Raw genomic sequence first — 23,537 nt, 5'->3', positions numbered from 1 at the left:
CCACCTGAATTCAGCTTCCTAATGGTTTCTCCCTGGTTCTTAATATTGGCTCGCACCTCCTCTTTGAACACCTTATTTTCTTGAATCTCTTGGCTTATTCCTTCAAGTAAGGCTTCAATCTTAGAGAGCCTGTCATCAATTGATGAGTGGTTCGGAGCAGATGTGCTGTTTTGGTTTTGATAAGTATGTGGAGAGTGTTGTTGTGGGGGTGTTGAGATGTCCTCTGGGTGAATTGTTGTGAGCTGCATTGTTGTTGAGTTGTAACGTCTCTGGTCTTGGTTTTGATCTTGCCACTTCCCCACCCAAAGTTCGGGTGATTTCTCCATCCAGGGTTGTAAGTCTTGGAGTATGGATCATAGTTTTTCCTTGGTGAATTCCCAATGTAGTTGGCTTGCTCCTGATCCCTTTTGCTTCTTGGTTTACTCCTTCTTGTGTTGTTGATGAAGTGGAGATTGCTGCTACTTGGTTCATCTCCATCTTCTTGGTGAGGTCAGCCAGCTGCTGGGTAATGAGCTTGTTTTGGGCCAACAGAGCATCTACATTGTTTAGCTCCATCACTCCTCTTGTGTTCCCTCTTTCGGAAGCATAGAAGTAGTCGTTTTCTCTACTGTTTCAATAACATCTATGGCTTCCTCAATGGTCTTCTTCTTGTTCAAGGACCCTCCAGATGAATGGTCTACTGCCTTCTTTGACTCATAAGAGAGCCCTTCATAGAAAATGTGCAGCTGGACCCATTCGTTGAACATGTCAGGTGGACACCTCCTTGTTAAGTCTTTGAACCTCTCCCATGCTTCATACAGAGTTCACATCCTGTTGCCTGAAGGTTTGACCTCAGCTCTCAGCCTATTGATTCATTGAGGAGGGTAGAATCTTGCTAAAATTTGTTCACCACATCCTCCCAAGTTGTCAAGCTCTCCCTTGGGAAGGATTCCAGCCACTTGGCTGCCTTGACTCTGAGTGAGAAGGGAAATAAGAGTAATCTATAGGCGTCAGGATGAACACCATTAGATTTACTGTGTCACATATTCTCAGAAGGTGGTCAAATGTTGTTGGGATCTTCTTGAACACCTCCTCCAAACGAACAGTTGTTCTGAACAAGGGTGATGAGCTGTGGTTTAAGTTCAAAGTTGTTGGCATGGATTGTTGGTTTTGGATGCTACTTCCACAATTGCCTGGGTTTGGATTAATGTAAGAGCCCAAAACTCTTCTATCCTCCCCAGCATGATTTGCTCCACCTCCTCTGCCATGGTTGTGAGTCTCTTCTTCATGATGATTTTCCATGTTTTCTTCCATGTTTGGTTCAAATTATTCCTCAAACTGTTCCTCTTCTTCTTCAGCACCAACTACTCGTTTTCCTTTGCCTCCCTCCTTAGTCTAAGAAAGGTTCTCTCTGGTTCAGAATCAAAGGAAGTTGAAGCCCCGCTTCTTCTCCCTGTCATACAACCAACAAGTACAAGCAGAGAATATAGGTACAGATAGTATTTGTGTTAGAATTATGTTTGTTATGGGTGATGCAATATATCAAACAGTTAGTGGGTTAGCAAACAGAATTGAAAATAACAAAGAAAAACAAAAGAGTAGAGGGAGAAGGGAAGAAGTTTAACTAAAACAAAAAGTAAATCAATCAAACAGAAAATGAAATACACAAAATAAAATGCTCAATCTAGTGATCTTCCAATCTATCATTGTTGATGCACAATCAATCCCCGGCAACGACGCCATAAACTTGATGCGTGGAAAACTTGTCTCTCAACAAATCTCCCTTCGGCAAGTGTACCGAAGTTGTCGTCAAGTAAAAACTCACAATAGAGTGAGGTCGAATCCCACAGGGATTGATTGATCAAGCAACTTTAATTAGAAGAATGTTCTAGTTGAGCGAATCCAGAATTTGGGTTGAGAGTTGCAGAAAATAAAATGGCGGGAATGTAAATAACAGAAAAGTAAATGCTAGAATTAAAGACTGGAAGTAAATGACTGAAAATAAATTGCAGAATTGTAAATGGGAATGGGGGATTTGCTCATAAAAGTAAATGACAGAAATTAAAGAGAATGGATAAGATTAGAGATGGGGAGTTCATTGGGCTTAGGAGATGTTGCAATTCTCCGAATCAAGTTCATTTTCATCTCTTCCTCAATCAATGCACTCATTGATCTCCTTGGCAATCGTAAGTGATTGAATTGCAATTCCTTGCAATTCAATCTCTCAAATCTTGATCAATAGCCAATTCCTTGGTCAATTGCTCATGAGAAGAGATGAAGTATGGTCACTGATTAAAACACATGCATTTCCCAAACCAAGTATTGAGAGGGTTGCAGTCACATACCCATCCAAACCCAGTTTGGTCCAGCATGAGAAAGCATTTCTATCTTGATCTCTTCATTCCTCTTCCAAGGTTCAAAAGAGATCCAAGTTTGAATAGCTTCTCTTCCAAGATAACTACTCAATTGGATGAAGATCGAAAGCTTTCAAGTAAAATCAAGAGGAAAGATAGAAGAAGAACAATGGAAATTAGTATTGATCCATCAAATTACAACAGAGCTCCCTAACCCAATGAAAGGGGTTTAGTTGTTCATAGCTCTTGAAAATGAAAATAAAGATGGAGAATACATCATGAAACTAGAAATTGCAAAGAAAGTAAATACCGAGAGTAATTCCTCAGCCTCAAAAACTATTTTACAATTCAAAGCTACTCCTATATATACTACTCTTCTCAGCTTCTAGTTCACTCTTCAAGTCTTGGGCCTTTGGATCTTGAGTTTGAAGTAGTTCCTTTCTTTATTTGGGCTTGGCTTTACTTGCAGAGAGAAAGTACGGAGTGGGCAGAGACTTAAGCTCAGGGCGTAAGGAGTGTTAATCATTTAATGAAAGTCCAAGTTCGGGAACGTTAGTGACATTTAACATTGTCACTAACGTTCCAATGCACCCCTTTGCCTCACGTTAAAACCCACGTTAACTAGGTTAACGTGGCTTTAAACGTTGCCTTGTAAACCTTCGAGAACGTTAGTGACACTCAACATTGTCACTAATGTTCCAGTGTGCCCCTTCTTGCTTCACGTTAAAGCTCACGTTAACTGGGTTAACGTGGCTTCTAACATGGCCTTTGCCATCCTTCGAGAACGTTAGTGACACTCAACATTGTCACTAACGTTCCAATGTGCCCCTGGGTCTCTCGTTAGAGTCCACGTTAACTAGGTTAACGTGGCCTCTAACGTTGCCATCTTTAGCCATCCCAACGTTAGTGACAATGTTGAGTGTCACTAACGTTGGCTCATCCTTCGTTCCTCATCGTTAGCTTCCACGTTAACCCAGTTAACGTGGAAGTTAACGTGACTCTTGGGGGTAGTGTGGTTGCTTCAACGTTAGTGACAATGTTGAGTGTCACTAACGTTGTCGACAACTCTTCATCCTCTACGTTAGTTCCCACGATAACCAAGTTAACGTGGTACTTAGCACCGTCGGCCAACGTTAGTGACAATGTTGAGTGTCACTAACGTTGGCTTCTCTCCCTCCCCCTTAACGTTAGAGGCCACGTTAACTAGGTTAACGTGGCTTCTAACGTGGCTACTTATGAGTAAGTGCCAACGTTAGTGACAATGTTGAGTGTCACTAACGTTGGCTCAACTTCTTTTCTCCACGTTAGAGTTCATGTTAACTTGGTTAACGTGACTCTCTAACGTGGGCATTGATGTCTTTTTGAGAGTGTTATTGGCAATCACTTTTCTCATTAATCTTTGCAAGTTACCTCTCCTTTTCTTGCTTCTTTTTGGTCCTGAAACGAAGCAACAAAGTGCATCAAAGCTCTAGTCCAAGTCATGCGTAATGCAACATAATATTTGTCACTAAACTTATGCAAAATCCTCATGAAATCATGTAAAATGCACAATGTATGCTTGAGTCAAGGCATAAATGAATATTTACCCAAAACTAGCTTATTTCCTAAAGAAATGCATGAAACTATCCTAAAAACAGTAAAGAAAAGGTCAGTGAAACTGGCCAAAATGCCCTGGCATCACAACACCAAACTTAAAGATTGCTTGTCCCTAAGCAAGTACTGGAACAAGAAGAAATGAAATCAAAAGTCCTAATCAAACCTAGATTTATAATGGTGGTTTCATGCATAGCAACTTAGGTTCATTCCATTACTGGCTTTCAGACCTTTATCCTGTCCCAAAACACCACTTTGTTCATATCCCATGAAACTTTTATTCATTGATCCTTTTATTGTTATTACAAGGGTTGTTTGTGTTATTTAAGCTAAGTGCTCTGTAAGGGGGCAACTCTTTAAGATAAGCTTTCAGCCAACACTCCCGAACCAGTTGGTTCAAGGTGCTAGGTGTTGAGACACCCCTAAGGACTTACTCCCTCAAGCCTATCCCCCATACATACACACTACAGGCATTTAGTTTCTTTATTCTCTTTTCTTGAGACCTTGGTGTCCAGCACCTCTTTGGGTTACTAAGTGTTCTGTGGTGAAGGTTACTCTTGATAGTGGACTTTCAGCTGATAATCCCGAGTTAGTTAACCCAAGTTTCCAAGTGATAAGGCACCCCTAAGAGCTTATTCATCCAAGTAGATCCCTCACACAGGAGCACCACAGACATTGACCTTATTGCTTACTCTTTTCTTTTGTTTTTCACTTCCATTGTTCTTTCCCTTTTTTCTTCTTAGGATCTTGTTATTAACTTAGTCTCATGGGTGTATCCAAAGCAAAGTATTCAGGATAGATAGTTGTCCTCCTAGCCTTGTGGTTGAACCAACTTAGCTAACTTATGACTACCCAAAGATTCATGAATGCACTTCCACAATTTGAACTCCACTCTGGTCTTTTACAACTATACTCATTCTCTTTTTATTTGATTTAAAGGACAAGCTTACAAGTAGGTTAAGTGATGGTGCAGTAACATAAAGACCGGAAATCATGTACCTATTCAGAAGGAAAAACTTAAAAGACAGAATTAAAAAAAAAAATTTAAACATAACATGGAAGCATGTTCTATTTCATACAAGATCTTCCTTATTTAAAGCATAGAAAAGATGAACTAAGAAGAACTCCACCACCTTTCATTCATGTGGATGTCCATGCTCCCATCCTTGTTTATCCTCATTGTGTCTCTCTTGAGTACTTGTACTTCCACTTCCTTTGCCTTTTCCAAGCAGCTTTCTCCAGAAACCACTATCTTCCATCTTCTTCTTGAGTGCCTCCTTTTGCTGTTTCACTTTTCTCTCTTCTTGTTCTACAAATTCTTTTTGAACTTCATCATATGCAAGGATGGCATAGTGTAGATGATGCATATTACTGGTCATGTAGTTCAACTCGGCTTGAGTGTTTACATAGAACTCCTCCCTATGTAGTTGCCTTCCTTCATTGAGTACACTGAACTCATTGAAAGTTTTCATTTGGGCTATCTGCCGCTGGTTGAGCTCTTGCAAGTGCTTCTCTTGAAGCTCTTGTCTTTCATTCACTTGGTTGATGGCTTGAGTGAGCTAAGAGTAGTGTTCCTGCTGCTGCTCCATTTGTTGTTTTTCCATGCTTCCTGTTGGTTAAGCCGGTTCAGTATTTGCTCTTGTCCTTCCATATGTCTCTGTCCTAAATCTTCAATGGCTCTTAGAAGGTGAGTCATATTCAAGTTGGCTGGGTCATGATACTCTTCTTGTTGATGTTCTTCCTGATGGTATTCCTCTTGATGAACTTCTTCCTGGGTCCTTTGCCTTCCTATATGTGGCCTTCTTAGTTGCTGAGCCGGTATGCTATACACCATTCGCTCGAGTGTGACTGGCCTCCCTGGGTTTACCCAGTCTGGGCTGCTGTCCTCAAATACTACCTTGGCCTTGTTGCACAAGCGGAAAATGGTGCTGGGGTACCAAAGTCTGGCTCCTAAGTTAGCTTTCTCAACTGACTCTTGAATCCCTTCGGCAATGAGCTCATGCACCTTGATTTCCCCACCTTGTACTAAGCATTGTACCATAGTGGCTCGATTGATGTTAACCTCCAAATTGTTAGCAGCTGGTAGGATGGACCTCCTTACAAGCTCAAACCACCCTTTGGCTTCAGGGTGAAGGTCTCCCCTTTTTATGAATTTTGGTCTCCCATCTGAGTACCTCTCCCAGTCAGCGGCTATGACACAGATATCTGATGCTATATCTGAGAGCTCATCCTTATCGGGGCTTCTACTTATCCTTGCCTGATAACTCTCCTCATCAAAATGAGGTGATTTCAATTGAAGAGCTCTTGTGATGGCACTTGGGCTGAAGTCCACCTCCCTTCCTCTCACATAACTTTTGAAGGTTGGGCCTTGGGTCTTATCCTCTCTAACTGCATTTGCAAAGAATTCTTTGATGAGGTTTCCATTGATCTTCCCCTCTGGACTGGTGAGCAATTGCCACCCCCTTTGTTCGATTTTTCTCCAAATCTGTGGTGATTCATTGGCATTGATTTGGAAGATTAATTCTGGCAATATCCTTCTAGCATTTATCCGCTCAAATTCATGCTCATGAAAGGCAGTCTTGAATCTCTTGTCATCAAAAGGAGCACTCTCCATAGGCCCCTTCCTCTTTTGCCTCTTTGAGCTTGATGATGCCATGACTTGAATTGTTGTTTGAGGGGGTTTGAGGCTTCAGATAGATGAAGAGAGGGTTGGTTAAAGCAATTTGTGATGAAGGGTTCAGTGTGCCAATAGAAGTGTGGAGAGTGGGGATTTGAATGTGAGGAGTGAGCATGTACTACGGTTCACTTATATAAGAAAATCATGAGTGGATGAAGGGTGTGGATTGCATGAATGTTTACTAGATGAACGGATGGGGTTGTGTATGAAGGGAAGACAAGGATCATCACTTTAATGAGAGTGATTGGTTCGGTCTTCAAGGTTCTTCTTTCTCCAATGTTGCATGGCAGCGTTTCCCCATGCGTTCCCTCTTGAGACATGTGTGTAGTGCTCTTCATTAAGTGGCGAAATCTCCCCCATTTAATTGTCCAATCAATCCCTTTCATGCTTCTTTTCTTTTCCTATAAAGATTCAAAATAAGGGAATTAATATATAAGAAAATTAAAACTCTACGGCTAGAATAACTTGAAAGAAAGGATTTGATTGTTTGTTTATGAATTTCAACTAACTAACTAGCTATTGGTGGTTCCTTATATGCATTTTGGTGGCACCATGGGGTGACACCAAACTTAGTTTGAAGCACTGTGATGAAAGTTTTGTGTTCAAAGCTCCCAAGACTAGCATACAACTTGGTTTGCTTTGAACACCAAACTTGTTCCTCACTATATTCTGCATAAGAAGATTTTCACCAATTTGTTTGTTAAGTTTGGATTGAAGCCCATAAAGATTGACTTATTCATTATCATCTGAAAGCATATAAAACATGGGTTACCTCCCATGAAGCGCTTCTTTGGCGTCACTAGCTTGACGTTTTTCCTTCATCATGGTGGTTGGTAGTGCTTAAAGTCCTCCCCTCTTGCTGTGGACTTGTATCCATTGGTTGGATCAATGATTTCCACATGTTCCAGGGAAAGAACTCTGTTGATAGTGAAGACCTTGGGTAATTGAGATGGCACAGTAGGGAGATTAGGGGGAATATCTGGGAAGTAGGCTGAGACAACTCTATCCCCTGGAGAGAAGTCTTCCGTAGGGATCTTCTTGTTCCTCCATTTCCTTGGTACCTTCTTCTTTGTTTCTTTTGAGGTTGCTTTCCCCTTGGTGACCTCTTTTCTCCAAGGAGTTGTGATGCTGTCTTCACCTGCCTCTAGAGGTTTGGGTTCCTCCAATTTTTCCTTGAGTTGTGGCAGTTGCTGTTTTCCTTGTTTATCAATTGAGGGGGTTTCAGAATGAACTAGCTGTGCTTCAGTGCTTGTCTCCTCCTTCAGTGTCTCCTTATCGTTTATGCTGAGTTCCTTGTCCTCTTGATCTGTTTCTTGTGAGAAGTTGAAGACATTGAAGCTGAGTTGTTCATCATGAATTCTCAATATTAGCTCCCCTTTCTCTACATCGATAAGTGCTCTGGCTGTAGCTAGGAATGGTCTTCCTAATATGATTGGGTGAGTGTGACTTTCTTCCATGTCCAGAATGACAAAGTCTGTTGGGAGAAAGTACTTCCCAACCTTTAGCAACACATTTTCCACCACTCCTATTGCTTGCTTTTGAGTTTTGTTAGCCAGTCTGATAATGACATCTGTGGGCATTATCTCATTGATCTGCAGCCTCTTCACCAGGGATAAGGGCAGTAAGTTGATGCTGGACCCTAAATCGCATAGTGCTCTGTCGAACATATTTTCACCTATGGCACAAGGTATATGAAAACTTCCTGGGTCTCTTCTTTTTGTAGGCAACTCAGGTTGAATAAGGGCACTGCATTCCTTGTTCATCACTATAGTCTGCCCTCCCTTGAGTGAGCTTTTCCTGGGAAGAAGTTCCTTCATATATTTGATGAATGCAGGCATTTGTTGAATTGCCTTGATGAATGGTATGTTCACATGCAGAGATGCAAACAAGTGTAGGAACCTTGAGTATATTCTTTTTCCCAGAACACCTTTGAGCAGTTGAGGGAATGGTGTATACAGCTTCAGGAGTTCTTGTTGTGAGATTTCTGGTTCTTTGTGATCTCTGTCCTCCTCCTTTGTTGAGTTGTCTTCAGGTTGTTTGCACATTTTTCCTTGCTTGTCTTCAATCTCTTGATCACTTGTAGTGACCATTTTGCAATCTTTCCATCTTACTTTCTTTGCTTCTCCCTTGGGGTTTTTCTCAGTGTCACTTGGGAAGCTATCAGTAGGTTTGGGAATCTTCTCAGCTAAGTATCCCACCTGGAATTCTAGCTTCCTAATGGTTTCTCCCTGGTTCTTAATATTGGCTCGCACCTCCTCTTTGAACACCTTATTTTCTTGAATCTCATGGCTTATTCCTTCAAGTAAGGCTTCAATCTTAGAGAGCCTGTCATCAATTGATGAGTGGTTCGGAGCAGATGTGCTGTTTTGGTTTTGATAAGTATGTGGAGAAGTGTTGTTGTGGGGGTGTTGAGATGTCCTCTGGGTGAATTGTTGATGAGCTGCATTGTTGTTGGAGTTGTAACGTCTCTGGTCTTGGTTTTGATCTTGCCCACTTCCCCACCCAAAGTTCGGGTGATTTCTCCATCCAGGGTTGTAAGTCTTGGAGTATGGATCATAGTTTTTCCTTGGTGAATTCCCAATGTAGTTGGCTTGCTCCTGACTCCCTTTTGCTTCTTGGTTTAATCCTTCTTGTGTTGTTGATGAAGTGGAGATTGCTGCTACTTGGTTTATCTCCATCTTCTTGGTGAGGTCAGCCAGCTGCTGGGTAATGAGCTTGTTTTGGGCCAACAGAGCGTCTACATTGTTTAGCTCCATCACTCCTCTTGTGTTCCCTCTTTCGGAAGCATAGAAGTAGTCGTTTTCTACTACTGTTTCAATAACATCTATGGCTTCCTCAATGGTCTTCTTCTTGTTCAAGGACCCTCCAGATGAATGGTCTACTGCCTTCTTTGACTCATAAGAGAGCCCTTCATAGAAAATGTGCAGCTGGACCCATTCGTTGAACATGTCAGGTGGACACCTCCTTGTTAAGTCTTTGAACCTCTCCCATGCTTCATACAGAGTCTCACCATCCTGTTGCCTGAAGGTTTGGACCTCAGCTCTCAGCCTATTGATTCATTGAGGAGGGTAGAATCTTGCTAAAAATTTGTTCACCACATCCTCCCAAGTTGTCAAGCTCTCCCTTGGGAAGGATTCCAGCCACTTGGCTGCCTTGACTCTGAGTGAGAAGGGAAATAAGAGTAATCTATAGGCGTCAGGATGAACACCATTAGATTTCACTGTGTCACATATTCTCAGGAAGGTGGTCAAATGTTAGTTGGGATCTTCTTGAACACCTCCTCCAAACGAACAGTTGTTCTGAACAAGGGTGATGAGCTGTGGTTTAAGTTCAAAGTTGTTGGCATGGATTGTTGGTTTTTGGATGCTACTTCCACAATTGCCTGGGTTTGGATTAATGTAAGAGCCCAAAACTCTTCTATCCTCCCCAGCATGATTTGCTCCACCTCCTCTGCCATGGTTGTGAGTCTCTTCTTCATGATGATTTTCCATGTTTTCTTCCATGTTTGGTTCAAATTATTCCTCAAACTGTTCCTCTTCTTCTTCAGCACCAACTACTCGTTTTCCTTTTGCCTCCCTCCTTAGTCTAAGAAAGGTTCTCTCTGGTTCAGAATCAAAGGAAGTTGAAGCCCCGCTTCTTCTCCCTGTCATACAACCAACAAGTACAAGCAGAGAATATAGGTACAGATAGTATTTGTGTTAGAATTGATGTTTGTTATGGGTGATGCAATATATCAAACAGTTAGTGGGTTAGCAAACAGAATTGAAAATAACAAAGAAAAACAAAAGAGTAGAGGGAGAAGGGAAGAAGTTTAACTAAAACAAAAAGTAAATCAATCAAACAGAAAATGAAATACACAAAATAAAATGCTCAATCTAGTGATCTTCCAATCTAATCATTGTTGATGCACAATCAATCCCCGGCAACGACGCCATAAACTTGATGCGTGGAAAACTTGTCTCTCAACAAATCTCCCTTCGGCAAGTGTACCGAAGTTGTCGTCAAGTAAAAACTCACAATAGAGTGAGGTCGAATCCCACAGGGATTGATTGATCAAGCAACTTTAATTAGAAGAATGTTCTAGTTGAGCGAATCCAGAATTTGGGTTGAGAGTTGCAGAAAATAAAATGGCGGGAATGTAAATAACAGAAAAGTAAATGCTAGAATTAAAGGACTGGAAGTAAATGACTGAAAATAAATTGCAGAATTGTAAATGGGAATGGGGGATTTGCTCATAAAAGTAAATGACAGAAATTAAAGAGAATGGATAAGATTAGAGATGGGGAGTTCATTGGGCTTAGGAGATGTTGCAATTCTCCGAATCAAGTTCATTTTCATCTCTTCCTCAATCAATGCACTCATTGATCTCCTTGGCAATCGTAAGTGATTGAATTGCAATTCCTTGCAATTCAATCTCTCAAATCTTGATCAATAGCCAATTCCTTGGTCAATTGCTCATGAGAAGAGATGAAGTATGGTCACTGATTAAAACACATGCATTTCCCAAACCAAGTATTGAGAGGGTTGCAGTCACATACCCATCCAAACCCAGTTTGGTCCAGCATGAGAAAGCATTTCTATCTTGATCTCTTCATTCCTCTTCCAAGGTTCAAAAGAGATCCAAGTTTGAATAGCTTCTCTTCCAAGATAACTACTCAATTGGATGAAGATCGAAAGCTTTCAAGTAAAATCAAGAGGAAAGATAGAAGAAGAACAATGGAAATTAGTATTGATCCATCAAATTACAACAGAGCTCCCTAACCCAATGAAAGGGGTTTAGTTGTTCATAGCTCTTGAAAATGAAAATAAAGATGGAGAATACATCATGAAACTAGAAATTGCAAAGAAAGTAAATACCGAGAGTAATTCCTCAGCCTCCAAAACTATTTTACAATTCAAAGCTACTCCTATATATACTACTCTTCTCAGCTTCTAGTTCACTCTTCAAGTCTTGGGCCTTTGGATCTTGAGTTTGAAGCAGTTCCTTTCTTTATTTGGGCTTGGCTTTACTTGTAGAGAGAAAGTGCGGAGTGGGCAGAGACTTAAGCTCAGGGCGTAAGGAGTGTTAATCATTTAATGAAAGTCCAAGTTCGGGAACGTTAGTGACATTTAACATTGTCACTAACGTTCCAATGCACCCCTTTGCCTCACGTTAAAACCCACGTTAACTAGGTTAACGTGGCTTTTAACGTTGCCTTGTAAACCTTCGAGAACGTTAGTGACACTCAACATTGTCACTAACGTTCCAGTGTGCCCCTTCTTGCTTCACGTTAAAGCTCACGTTAACTGGGTTAACGTGGCTTCTAACGTGGCCTTTGCCATCCTTCGAGAACGTTAGTGACACTCAACATTGTCACTAACGTTCCAATGTGCCCCTGGGTCTCTCGTTAGAGTCCACGTTAACTAGGTTAACGTGGCCTCTAACGTTGCCATCTTTAGCCATCCCAACGTTAGTGACAATGTTGAGTGTCACTAACGTTGGCTCATCCTTCATTCCTTATTGTTAGCTTCCACGTTAACCCAGTTAACGTGGAAGTTAACGTGACTCTTGGGGGTAGTGTGGTTGCTTCAACGTTAGTGACAATGTTGAGTGTCACTAACGTTGTCGACAACTCTTCATCCTCTACGTTAGTTCCCACGTTAACCAAGTTAACGTGGGAGTTAACGTGGTACTTAGCACCATAGGCCAACGTTAGTGACAATGTTGAGTGTCACTAATGTTGGCTTCTCTCCCTCCCCCTTAACGTTAGAGGCCACGTTAACTAGGTTAACGTGGCTTCTAACGTGGCTACTTATGAGTAAGTGCCAACGTTAGTGACAATGTTGAGTGTCACTAACGTTGGCTCAACTTATTTTCTCCACGTTAGAGTTCATGTTAACTTGGTTAATGTGACTCTCTAACGTGGGCATTGATGGCTTTTTGAGAGTGTTATTGGCAATCACTTTTCTCATTAATCTTTGCAAGTTACCTCTCCTTTTCTTGCTTCTTTTTGGTCCTGAAACCAAGCAACAAAGTGCATCAAAGCTCTAGTCCAAGTCATGAGTAATGCAACATAATATTTGTCACTAAACTTATGCAAAATCCTCATAAAATCATGTAAAATGCACAATGTATGCTTGAGTCAAGGCATAAGTGAATATTTACCCAAAACTAGCTTATTTCCTAAAGAAATGCATAAAACTATCCTAAAAACGGTAAAGAAAAGGTCAGTGAAACTGGCCAAAATGCCCTGGCATCACAGATGCACGAAATGTACTGATAAAGAGAAGAGTTATGGAACAGAGAAACTAAAAATAAAGAAAAGAACGATCATACCATGGTGGGTTGTCTCCCACCTAGCACTTTGCTTTAACGTCCGTAGGTTGGACGCTCCACTAGCTCAATCTTCTGCTATGTGGGGGTCTTCTAAGAGGAAGATCTCAAGCTCCTAGTTTTTCTATATCTTCTCGCCATGGTATAGCTTCAAGCGTTGTCCATTAACTTTGATAAGTTCAAAACTTGAAGGATGACTTAGGTGATAAACTCCGTACGGTTCGGCCTTCTCTACTCTGTATGGACCTTCCCATCTTGATCTCAACTTACCCGGCATGAGCCTCAGTCGAGATTTGTAAAGGAGGACTAAATCTCCAGGTTGGAACTCTTTTTTCTTGATGTGCTGATCATGTACAGCCTTCATCTTCTCCTTGTATAGTCTTGAGTTCTCATAAGCTTCTAGGAGAAGGCTCTCCAGTTCTTGCAGTTGCAACTTCCTTTTAGCTCCGGCTTTCTCAATTCCCATGTTGCACTCCTTGACTACCCAAAAAGCTTTGTGCTCTACCTCAACAGGGAGATGACAAGCTTTTCCATAAACTATGAGGAAAGGACTCATCCCAATGGGTGTTTTGTATGCTATTCTATATGCCCAGAGTGCATCTTGTAGCCTAGTGCTCCAGTCTTTTCTATGAGGTTTGACTATCTTTTGCAAGATATGCTTTATCTCTCTATTTGACACCTCAGCTTGCCCATTGATCTGAGGATGGTATGTTGTCACAACCTTATGAATTATCCCATGCTTCTTCGTTAATCCTGTTAGTCTCCTGTTACAAAAATGGGTGCCTTGATCGCTCACGATTGCTCGTGGTGATCCAAAGCGGCAAATAATATGGTTTCTCACAAAGGAAACAACAGTGTTAGCATCATCATTGCAGGTAGGAATTGCTTCCACCCATTTGGAAACGTAATCCACAGCTAACAATATATAAAAATAACCATTAGAATTTGGAAATGGACCCATGAAGTCAATGCCCCAAACATCAAAAATTTCACAGAAAAGCATAATTTGTTGAGGCATCTCATCCCTCCTGGATATATTACCAAATTTTTGGCATGGGAGACAGGATTTACAAAACTCAGCAGCATCTATAAAAAGAGTAGGCCACCCGAATCCACAGTCTAAGATCTTTCTAGCTGTTCGTTGAGAGCCAAAATGCCCTCCACTCTCAGATGAGTGACAGGCCTCTAAAATGGACTGGAATTCTGATTGAGACACACAACGTCTAATTACCTGATCAGCGCCACAACTCCATAAATATGGGTCATCCCATATATAATATTTAGACTCGCTTTTCAGCTTGTCTCTTTGATGCTTAGAAAAGTTTGGAGGAAATGTGCGGCTAACTAGATAATTAGCTACAGGTGCATACTAAGGGAATACCTCAGATACCGCTTGCAAGTTATCAAATGGAAAATTATCATCTATAGGAGTAGAATCATCCTTAATGTGCTCAAGGCGACTCAAGTGCTCTACCACTAAATTCTGGTTACCACTCCTATCCTTTATTTCTAAGTCAAATTATTGTAATAGCAGGATCCAACGTATAAGCCTTGGTTTGGACTCCTTTTTAGATAATAGATACTTTAAAGCTGCATGGTCCAAATACACTACTACTCTAGTACCAAGTAAATAAGCTCAGAATTTATCCAGAGCAAAAACAATAGCAAGAAGCTCTTTCTCAGTAGTAGTATAATTGGACTGGGCAGCATCTAAAGTCTTAGACGCGTAAGCTATAGCAAAAGGATTCTTACCTTCACGCTGAGCCAGCGCTGCTCCTACTGCATGGTTGGAAGCATCGCACATGATTTCAACCGGCTGGCTCCAGTCTGGTCCTCTCACAATTTTGGATTGAGTCAGGGCGGCCTTCAGCTTATCAAACGCTTGTTTGCAATCCTCACTGAACTCGAACTCAATATCCTTCTGCAGTAATCTGGATAAGGGAAGTGCTACCTTACTAAAGTCCTTAATAAATCTCCTGTAAAAACCTGCATGGCCAAGGAACGAACGGACTACCCTCACAGAGGAGGGGTAAAGTAAACTAGAAATAACATTCACCTTTGTTGGGTCTACAGAAATGCCATTATTAGATACCACATGTCCTAATACATTCCCTTGTTTTACCATAAAATGACATTTTTCAAAATTCAATACAAGGTTTGTATTAACACATCTATCTAATACTCTAGATAATCCATCTAAGCAAAGGCTAAAAGAATCACCATAAACGCTAAAATCATCCATAAAAACCTCCATACAGTCCTCAATAAGATCAGAGAAAAGACTTATCATACACTTTTGGAAAGTAGCTGGTGCATTGCACAAACCAAAGGGCATTATCTTGTAAGCATAAGTCCCAAAAGGACATGTAAAAGTGGTCTTTTCCTGATCCTCAGGAGCTATATGAATCTAGAAATAACCTATGTAACCATTGATGAGCGGATAATTTATACGCTTTTTGGCATTGTTTTTAGTATGTTTTTAGTAGGATCTAGTTACTTTTAGGGATGTTTTCATTAGTTTTTATGTTAAATTCACATTTCTGGACTTTACTATGAGTTTGTGTATTTTTCTGTGATTTCAGGTATTTTCTGGCTGAAATTGAGGGACTTGAGCAGAAATCAGATTCAGAGGTTGAAAAAGGACTGCTGATGCTGTTGGATTCTGACCTCCCTGCACTCAAAGTGGATTTTCTGGAGCTACAGAACTCTAAATGGCGCGCTTCCAATTGCGTTGGAAAGTAGACATCCAGGGCTTTCCAGCAATATATAATAGTCCATACTTTGGCCAAGAATTGACGACGTAAACTGGCGTTCAACGCCAGCCTTCTGCCCAAATCTGGCGTCCAGCGCCAGAAAAGGATCCAAAACCAGAGTTGAACGCCCAAACTGGCACAGAAACTGGCGTTCAACTCCACAAATGGCCTCTGCACGTGTAACACTCAAGCCCAAGCCCAAGCACACACCAAGTGGGCCCAGGAAGTGGATTTATGCATCAATTACTTACTCATGTAAACCCTAGTGACTAGTTTATTATAAATAGGACCTCTTACTATTGTATTAGACATCTTTGGTCTCAGTTTTAATCCATTGTTCATCTTAGGAGACTATTGATCACGCTTTAGGGGGCTGGCCATCTCGGCCATGCCTGGACCTTCACTTATGTATTTTCATACGGTAGAGTTTCTACACTCCACAGATTAAGGTGTGGAGCTCTGCTGTTCCTCAAAGATTAATGCAAAGTACTACTGTTTTCTATTCAATTCTTCTTATTTCTCTTCTAAGATATCCATTCGCACCCAAGAACGTGATGAAGGTGATGATTATGTGTGACGCTCATCATCCTTCTCCCTTATGAACGCGTGCCTGACAAACACTTCCGTTCTACATGAATTAAGCTAGAATGAGTATCTCTTAGATCTCCTAACCAGAATCTTCGTGGCGTAAGCTAGAATGATGGCGGCATTCAAGAGAATCCGGAAGGTCTAAACCTCGTCTGTGGTATTCCGAGTAGGATTCAATGATTGAATGACTGTGACGAGCTCCTAACTCGCGATTGCAGGGCGTTAGTGACAGACGCAAAAGGATAGTAAATCCTATTCCAGCATGATCGAGAACCGACAGATGAATAGCCGTGCCATGACAGGGTGCGTGAGCATATTATTCACTGAGAGGATAAGATGAAGCCATTGACAAGGGTGATGCCTCCAGACGATTAGCCGTGCCGTGACAGGGCATTGGATCATTTTCCCGAGAGATGACCGAAAGTAGCCATTGACAGTGGTGATGTATCACATAAAGCCAGCCATGGAAAGGAGTAAGACTGATTGGATGAAGATAGCAGGAAAGCAGAGGTTCAGAGGAACGAAAAGCATCTCCATTCGCTTATCTGAAATCCCTGCCAATGAATCTACATAAGTATCTCTATCCTTTTTATTGTTTATTTTAATCTAATAAAGTATCATGTTTAAATCCGCCTGACTGAGATTTACAAGGTGACCATAGCTTGCTTCATACCAACAATCTCCGTGGGATTCGACCCTTACTCACGTAAGGTATTACTTGGACGACCCAGTGCACTTGCTGGTTAGTTGTATCGAAGTTGTGACAATTATGTATTAAGATCAAAGCACCAAGCTTTGGAGCCATTACCAGGGATTGTTCAAGCCTAGACATCACAATTTCGTGCACCAAGTTTTTGGCGCCGTTGCCGGGGATTGTTTGAGTTTGGACAACTGACGGTTCATCTTGTTGCTCAGATTAGGTAATTTTCTTTTTGTTTTATTTTCAAAAAAAAAAATTTTCAAAAACCTTTCAAAAATTCCTCACTTGTTTTCGAAAAAAAAAAATAAAAAAAAAATTTACTAAAAATAATGTTTTCAAAAATAAATTATTCTATGGCTTCAAAATTTTTAAGAATGAATTCTAGTGTTTCATGAAGCATGTTGAAGCCTATCTGGCTGTAAAGCCATACCCAAACTGCTTTGGGATTGGCTAATCACTTCAGTGGAGTCATGCCCAATCCTTCTGGATAGGGTATGTCAGGCTTGTCATGTCTGAATTACACTCATATTTTTATTAAAGCTTGGCTGGCTATTAAGCCATGCCTGACCCTTTGATTGGAGCTTTAAGACTAACATGGCAAGATTCCTGGAATTCATATTAAAAATTTTTGAAATCCTTATTTTTATTTTTCACAATAATTTTCGAAAAACAAAATAATAAATAAAAATACAAAAAAAATTAGAAAATCATAAAAATCAAAAATATTTCTGTGTTTCTTGTTTGAGTCTTGAGTCATGTTATAAGTTTGGTGTCAATTGCATATGCATCTTGCATTTTTTCGAAAATATCATGCATTCATAGTGTTCTTCATGATCTTCAAGTTGTTCTTGGCAAGTCTTCTTGTTTGATCTTGATGATTTTTTTGTTTTGTGTCTTTTCATGTTTATCATATGCATTCTTGAATTCTTAGTGCGTAAGCATTAAAGAATTCTAAGTTTGGTGTCTTGCATGTTTTCTTTGCATTAAAAAATTTTTCAAAAATATGTTCTTGATGTTCATCATGACATTCATAGTGTTCTTGGTGTTCATCTTGACATTCATAGCATTCTTGCATGCATTCATTGTTTTGATCTAAAAATCTCATGCATTGCATATTTTTCATGTTTTTCATAAAAATTTCAAAAATCAAAAAAATATTTTTCCCTTTTTCTCTCATCAAATTCGAAAATTTGAGTTGACTTTTTCAAAAATTTTTAAAATCAAAGTTGTTTCCTATGAGTCAAATCAAATTTTCAATTTGAAAATCTTATCTTTTTCAAAATCTTTTTCAAAAATCAAATCTTTTTCAAAATTCTTAGTTATTTTCGAAAATTCCAAAAATAATTTTCAAAAATCTTTTTCTCATTTTAAATCATAATTTTCGAAAATAACTTAAACAATTAATGTTTTGGTTCAAAAATTTGAAGTTTGTTACTTGCTTGTTAAGAAAGATTCAAACTTTGAGTTCTAGAATCATATCTTGTGATTTCTTATGAATCAAGTCTTTAATTGAGATTTTAAAAATCAAATCTTTTTCAAAACTAATTTCTATCATATCTTTTCAAAAATATCTTCTTATCTTATCTTTTTCAAAAAATATCTTTTTCAAAATATCTTTTCTAACTTCCTAACTTCTTATCTTTTCAAAATTTGTTTCAACTAACTAACTAACTTTTTATTTGTTTCTTAACTTTTTCAAAACTACCTAACTAACTCTCTCTCTCTAATTTTCGAAAATATCTCCCCTCTTTTTCAAAAATTTCTTTTTAATTAACTAATTATTTTTATTTTTTATTTTTGATTTCAAAAAAATTTTCGAAAAAATACTAACAAATTTTCAAAAACCAATTTTCAAAAATCACTAACTCCTTTTTCAAAATAATTTTCGAAAATTATCCCCCCCATCTCATTCTATTTATTCATTCATATCCTAACATCTCACCTCACATCTCTTCCATTCGTACAGTTGCATTTCTTCCTTTACATCACATCCTTTATCACCCCCTCTTTTTTTTCCACTCACACAGGGATCCCTATACTGGGGTATAAAGGATCTCCATTATTATTATTATTTTTCTGTGCCTTCTTCTTTGTCATATGAGCAGGAGCAAGGATAAGAACATTCTTGTGGAAGCAGATCCAGAACCTGAAAGGACTCTGAAGAGAAAATTAAGAGAAGCTAAGATACAACAATCCAGAGATAACCTTTCAGAAATTTTCGAACAGGCAGAGGAGATGGCAGCCGAAAATAATAATAATGTAAGGAAGATGCTTGGTGACTTTACTGCACCTAATTCCAATTTACATGGAAGAAGCATCTCCATTCCTGCCATTGGAGCAAACAACTTCGAGCTTAAACCTCAATTAGTTTCTCTAATGCAGCAGAACTGCAAGTTTCATGGACTTCCATCTGAGGATCCTTTTTAGTTCTTAACTGAATTCTTGCAGATATGTGATACTGTTAAGACTAATGGAATAGATCCTGAAGTCTACAGGCTCATGCTTTTCCCTTTTGCTGTAAGAGACAGAGCTAGATTATGGTTGGATTCTCAACCTAAAGACAGCCTGAACTCTTGGGATAAGCTGGTCACGACTTTCTTAGCCAAGTACTTTCCTCCTCAAAAGCTGAGCAAGCTTAGAGCTGATGTTCAAACCTTCAGACAGAAAGAAGGTGAATCCCTCTATGAAGCTTGGGAAAGATACAAACAGTTGACCAAAAAGTGTCCTTCTGACATGCTTTCAGAATGGACCATCCTGGATATATTCTATGATGGTCTGTCTGAGCTATCAAAGATGTCACTGGACACTTCTGCAGGTGGATCCATTCACCAAAAGAAAACGCCTGCAGAAGCTCAAGAACTCATTGACATGGTTGCTAATAACCAGTTCATGTACACTTCTGAAAGGAATCCTGTGAGTAATGGGACGCCAATGAAGAAGGGAGTTCTTGAGGTTGATACTCTGAATGCCAAACTGGCTCAGAACAAAATATTGACTCAGCAAGTCAATATGATTTCTCAGAGTCTGCATGGAATGCAAGCTGCATCCAACAGTACTCAAGAGGCATCTTCTGAAGAAGAAGCCTATGATCCTGAGAACCCTGCAATAGCAGAGGTAAATTATTTAGGTGAACCTTATGGAAACACCTATAACTCAACATGGAGAAATCATCCAAATTTCTCATGGAAGGATCAAAAGCCTCAACAAGGCTTTAATAATGGTGGAAGAAACAGGTTTAGCAATAGCAAGCCTTTTCCATCATCAACTCAGCAACAGACAGAGAACTCTGAACAAAATGCTTCTAATTTAGCAAATCTAGTATCTGATCTATCTAAGGCCACTGTAAGTTTCATGAATGAAACAAGGTCTTCCATTAGAAATCTGGAAGCACAAGTGGGCCAGCTGAGTAAAAGGATCACTAAAATCCCTTCGAGTACTCTCCCAAGCAATACAGAAGAGAATCCAAAAGGAGAGTGCAAGGCCATTGACATAAGTGCCCTGGCCGAACCTGTGAGGAGAGGAGAGGACGTGAATCCCAAGGAGGAAGACCTCCTGGGACGTCCAGTGATCAATAAGGAGCTTCCCTCTGGGGAACCAAGGGACTCTGAGGCTCATCTAGAGACCATAGAGCTTCCATTGAACCTCCTTATGCCCTTCATGAGCTCTGATGAGTATTCCTCTTCTGAAGAGAATGAGGATGTCACTGAAGAGCAAACTGCCAAGTTTCTTGGTGCAATCATGAAGCTGAATGCCAAATTATTTGGCATTAATACTTGGGAAGTTGAACCTCCCTTGTTCATCAATGAACTAAGTGATCTGGATCAACTGACATTGCCTCAGAAGAGACAGGATCCTGGAAAGTTTATATTACCTTGTACCATAGGCACTATGATCTTTAAAGCTCTGTGTGACCTTGGTTCAGGAGTAAACCTCATGCCCCTCTCTGTGATAGAGAAACTGGGAATCTATGGGGTGCAAGCTGCTAAAATCTCACTAGAGATGGCAGACAGCTCAAGAAAACAGGCTTATGGACAAGTAGAAGATGTATTAGTAAAGGTTGAGGGCCTTTACATCCCTGCTGATTTCATAGTCCTGGATACTGGAAAGGAAGAGGATGAATCCATCATCCTAGGAAGACCTTTCCTGGCCACAGCAAGAGCTGTGATTGATGTTGACAGAGGTGAAAAAGTCCTTCAATGGAATGAGAACTCCCTTGTATTCAAAACTCAAGGATCTCCCTCTGCAACCATGGAGAGGAAGCTTGAAAAGCTTCTCTCAAAGCAGAGTCAACCAGAGCCCCCACAGTCAAACTCTAAGTTTGGTGTTGGAGAGTCTCAACAAAGCTCTGCACATCTGTGAGGCTCCATGAGAGCCCACTGTCAAGCTATTGACATTAAAGAAGCGCTTGTTGGGAGGCAACCCAATGTTTATCTAATTCTTATTTTTCATGTTTTCTTAGGTTCATGATCATGTGGAGTCACAAAATAAATATAAAAATTGAAAACGGAATCAAAAACAGCAGAAGAAAAATCACACCCTGGAGGAGCATCTGTCTGGCGTTCAAACGCCAGAACAGAGCATAGTTCTGGCGCTGAACGCCCAGAATGGGAGCATCCTGGCGCTGAATGCCCAGAACAAGCATGGTTCTGGCGTTCAACGCCAGAAATGGCAGCAAAGGGGCGTTGAACGCCCAAAATGGGCACCAACCTGGCGCTGAACGCCCAGAGTTGTGTGCAAGGGCATTTTACATGCCTAAATTGGTGCAGGGATGTAAATGCCTTGACACCTCAGGATCTGTGGACCCCACAGGATCATCTCAGGATCTGTGGACCCCACAGGATCCCCACTTACCTCATCATCTCTCTTTCCATTCATGATCATCCCTTCTTTTTTTTCCATTTACCACTCACATCCATACACCCACTACCTTCAAAAATTCAACATCTCTCTCCCACCCAATCCCACCTATATGGCCGAATACACACTCCCATCCATCTCCTCCATATCTTCTTCTTATTCTTCTATTCTTTCTTCTTTTGCTCGAGGGCGAGCAACATTCTAAGTTTGGTGTGGTAAAAGCATAGCTTTTTTGTTTTTTCCATAACCATTGATGGCACCTAAGGCCAGAGAAACCTCTAGAAAGAGGAAAGGGAAGACAAAAGCTTCCATCAAGGGTCTATAGCTCAGTGGTAGAACATTTGACTGCAAATCAAGAGATCCCTGAGATACCTCAGGGGATACATTTTCTTCCACACAATTATTGGAAGCAACTAAGGGTGGAACATCAAGAGCACTCCATCATCCTTCATGAAATCAGAGAAGATCTAAAAGCAATGAAGGAGGAGCAGCCAAGGCAAGGAAGAGACATAGAAGAGCTCAAGGACATCACTAAGGTGGACTCATTCCTTGTTCTTACTTTCTCTGTTTTTCATTTTCTATGTTATGTGCCTATCTGTGTTTGTGTCTTCATTACATGATCATTAGTAGTTAGTAACTCTGTCTTAAAGTTATAAATGTCCTATGAATCCATCACCTCTCTTAAATGAAAAATGTTTTAATTCAAAAGAACAAGAAGTACATGAGTTTCGAATTTATCCTTGAACTTAGTTTAATTATATTGATGTGGTGACAATGCTTCTTGTTTTCCTGAATGAATGCTTGAACAGTGCATATGTCTTTTGAAGTTGTTGTTTAAGAATGTTAAATATGTGGCTCTTGAAAGAATGATGACTAGGAGACATGTTATTTGATAATCTGAAAAATCATAAAAATGATTCTTGAAGCAAGAAAAAGCAGCAGAGAACAAAGCTTGCAGAAAAAAAAATGAAAAAAAAAGGGGGCGAAAAAAATAGAAAAAAAAAATAGAAAGAAAAAGAAAAAGCAAGCAGAAAAAGCCAATAACCCTTAAAACCAAAAGGCAAGGGCAAATAAAAAGGATCCCAAGGCTTTGAGCATCAGTGGATAGGAGGGCCTAAAGGAATAAAATCCTGGTCTAAGCGGCTACACCAAGCTGTCCCTAACCATGTGCTTGTGGCGTGTAGGTGTCAAGTGAAAACTTGAGACTGAGCGGTTAAAGTCAAGGTCCAAAGCAAAAAAAAAAAAAAAAAAAAAAAAAAAAAGAGAGTGTGCTTAAGAACCCTGGACACCTCTAATTGGGGACTTTAGCAAAGCTGAGTCACAATCTGAAAAGGTTCACCCAATTATGTGTCTGTGGCATTTATGTATCCGGTAGTAATACTGGAAAACAAAGTGCTTAGGGCCACGGCCAAGACTCATAAAGAAGCTGTGTTCAAGAATCATCATACTGAACTAGGAGAGTCAATAACACTATTCGAAATCTGAAGTTCCTATACATGCCAATCATTCTAAACCTCAATGGATAAAGTGAGATGCCAAAACTATTCAAGAGGCAAAAAGCTATAAGTCCCGCTCATTTGATTGAAGCTATGTTTCATTGATAGTTTGGAATTTATAGTATATTCTCTTCTTTTTATCCTATTTGATTTTCAGTTGCTTGGGGACAAGCAACAATTTAAGTTTGGTGTTGTGATGAGCGGATAATTTATACGCTTTTTGGCAT

At 40.0% G+C, this 23,537-nt stretch overlaps 2 non-coding genes across 2 annotated transcripts; one reads left to right on the top strand and one right to left on the bottom strand.

Moving 5' to 3' along the window:
- Nucleotides 1-9,549: 9,549 nt before the first annotated feature.
- On the top strand, nt 9,550-9,653 carry LOC112760242 (small nucleolar RNA R71). The gene has a single exon (XR_003180691.1). It is a non-coding gene; the product is annotated as a small nucleolar RNA R71 (small nucleolar RNA).
- Nucleotides 9,654-19,588: 9,935 nt separating this feature from the next.
- LOC112760938 (small nucleolar RNA R71) lies at nt 19,589-19,696 on the bottom strand. The gene has a single exon (XR_003181350.1). It is a non-coding gene; the product is annotated as a small nucleolar RNA R71 (small nucleolar RNA).
- Between the last annotated feature and the right edge of the window lie 3,841 nt (nt 19,697-23,537).

This window comes from Arachis hypogaea, chromosome 16 (assembly GCF_003086295.3).
Source record: "Arachis hypogaea cultivar Tifrunner chromosome 16, arahy.Tifrunner.gnm2.J5K5, whole genome shotgun sequence".
NCBI classification, from domain to species: Eukaryota; Viridiplantae; Streptophyta; class Magnoliopsida; order Fabales; family Fabaceae; genus Arachis; species Arachis hypogaea.
Note: the sequence above shows the minus strand (reverse complement) of the source record. Positions and strands in the feature narration are given on the sequence as shown.